The sequence below is a fragment of the Carcharodon carcharias genome, chromosome 10 (assembly GCF_017639515.1).
Source record: "Carcharodon carcharias isolate sCarCar2 chromosome 10, sCarCar2.pri, whole genome shotgun sequence".
In the NCBI taxonomy this organism is placed as follows: Eukaryota; Metazoa; Chordata; class Chondrichthyes; order Lamniformes; family Lamnidae; genus Carcharodon; species Carcharodon carcharias.
The window spans coordinates 51,075,995-51,078,738 of record NC_054476.1 but is presented as its reverse complement, the minus strand read 5'-3'; the positions used below and the strand labels follow the sequence as shown (position 1 = coordinate 51,078,738).

General features: G+C 43.6%; 1 non-coding gene across 1 annotated transcript; it reads left to right on the top strand.

The window, feature by feature from the left end:
• The first annotated feature begins 2,467 nt into the window (after positions 1-2,467).
• trnav-aac lies at positions 2,468-2,540 on the top strand. Its single transcript has one exon. It is a non-coding gene; the product is annotated as a tRNA-Val (tRNA).
• Positions 2,541-2,744: the final 204 nt, after the last annotated feature.

Here is a 2,744-nt window from a genome sequence, read left to right as displayed (position 1 = left end):
CCAATGAGTGAAGGGTTTCCTCCCTGATTTTCATTGACTTCAATATTGCAAGGATTTCTTGATGGCACATTCAGTCAAATGCTGCCTTGATGTCAAGGGTAGTCACTCTCACCTCACCTCTGAAATTCAGCTCTTTTGTCCATATTTGTAACAAGGCCTGTATAAGGCCTGAACCCAAATGCCCCTGGCAGAACCCAAACAGAGCATTGCTAGAAGGTTATTGCTAAGTAAGTGCTGTTTCATAGCACAATCAACAGCATCTTCCATCATTTTGCTGATGATTGTGGGTAGACTGAGTAGACTGATCAGTGATAATTGGCTGGTTTGCAAACTGGCTGGTTCAGCCTCAGAGAGTTGCAGGGATGATATCTTTGGTTAGGGAACAGAGTTTGTGGCAGGGACCAACAACAATAGTTTCAGTCTTCCAAAAATTTAGTTAGAGGAAATTTCTGCTTGAACCAGCAGTGTGACAATTCGGAGACAGTGAAGGTGCAAGAGGTGGTGAGGAGGTGGAGAAGTGTATCATTAGATTATGTGTACTGTTGCCACTGCCAGAGGTCAAGAATATTGGATACCAGACCAGCAAGGCCATGGCATGGGGGAAGGATAACACCGTATAGCGTTTATGTCATCACAGTCTCTCATATGATTCGAGATGGAAAAGGCATGATGGGAATTACAAGTAAGTGAGAGATGATGGGGGTTGGTGGAGTGGTGAGGGAACAAAAAATATGAAAACCAAGTTTTCTGTGTCCGTCAGTTCTTTACGTTGAAAGATGTCGATATGTGAGGAAAAATAAGCATGAAAATGTGCTTCACAAGAGAAAAAAAGCTTTTTAAAAATCTCTTCTTACCTTTTATTGTTGTGGAGGGAAGATGATGTGCTGCCATCTTGGATTTAAAGATGGTGGATTCTGGTTACCTGATTCGCCAAAACTCCTACTGTCTGCAACTAAACAGTGATGATCCAGCCTGGGATTGGGTTTTGACGGGGGTTCAGGGACAACTTACCACCCACCCTCAGCACTCAACCCTTGACTGAATGAATGTGAGAGTCGCACGCAGAAAGAAGTGTTTGATTTGGGGCTGCTGCTGATAGGCAAAAGAATGAACAAACACCCCTGCCGGTGCTTCACTGCAGCAGGTGTAGGTTGAAAAATGCTATACATAAAGGCATCTGGTAAAGGACAGTGGCCAGACTGGCTAAAAATTGGACTATTTGGTATAAAACCATATGAATGGCCATGTGGGACCTAACTATGTGTTTTTGGATACTGTTGCTGAGGAGAAGCCTGTAAATAAGAAATAAGAGGTGGGGCAAGGATTGGGTGGGGGACTTCAGAGAGCATATGGGTTGGAAGTTGCAGGATATTCTTTGACCAATACTCTATAGTTGTAAAAATAAAAACAAAAAAATGCGGATGCTGGAAATCCAAAACAAAAACAGAATTACCTGGAAAAACTCAGCAGGTCTGGCAGCATCCCTCTATAGTTGTGGGTGGTCCAGGCAAGGAGGAGCGGTAACAAAAACAGAATTACCTGGAAAAACTCAGCCGAACTGGCAGCATCGGCAGAGAAGAAAAGAGTTGACGTTTCGAGTCCTCATGACCCTTCAACAGATCTGACTGAATGTTTAGAAGAGGAGTGAAATATAAGCTGGTTTTAAGGAAGAGTGGTGCTCAATGGAGGATGGTGGGGTCATCTGTGTCAAAGGTTGTAGCTGGATTGAGTAGAGTGAGTTCAGATAGTTTCCCATATAGTCACAATGTCATCTGTGACTGTGACTTCAATAACTTTAAGGCAGCTGATTTCAAGGGCTTTGAGTTATTGACCCTCAAGAGGTTGGAAATTAATATTGAAAATGATACCCAAGCAGTTAAAAGGTGTGCATCATAATGATTAGAAGGAAAAATTCTACTGAATTAAAAACTTCTGTTTATTCTTCCTCAGATAATATATTAAACAGCAATGTACTTTTAGGAGGGGGAATTAGCTCAAATGGTAGAGCGCTCGCTTAGCATGTGAGAGGTAGCGGGATCGATGCCCGCATTCTCCAATGTTTTTTTTTAAATGTTTGCTCAATAGTTCGTCACCCTCTTCAAGCGGATAATAGCATGGTCACCCCAGACCGGGCCCCAGTTCTACCCTTCCGCATTTTATATTGTTTAATGAGGATTTAACCGGTACAGGAAACCGGTGCAGCCGCGACTAGAGTCTCTAACGCGTTAGTCCAGCGCCAGGGGCAGGGAAAAGAAGCACGGCCCGGAGGTCGAGAGTCTGACCGGGGCGGTGGGCTGAGGCTGAGCTTCAGTCGGTGTGAGGGCCGGGATTGATAAGGGCCGGGTGGCTGCACTTCAATCACAGGCGTGAATGTTGCTCAATTCCAGGCTGAGCACACGTTCCAGCCACTGGTTTCCACGTGGGCTCTACATTGGGGGAGTGCTGGTTTCCTTCTGTCGTCATGAGCGTTTCCGTAGTGTAGTGGTTATCACGTTCGCCTAACACGCGAAAGGTCCCCGGTTCGAAACCGGGCGGAAACATTTTTAAATTTATGTTGCTAATAATTTCACAGAAGTCTTAATTTTTTTATTCATTATTTTTGATTTTAAATGTGATTTTATGATTGCACCATAATATGTCCAGGGCTAGGATTTCTTATTTTTCTCTTTTTGGGCTGCCAAATGACCCATACCAAATTAACCAATTGAGTAATTTTCAAATCAAACGTTGTTGTTGTTGTTACA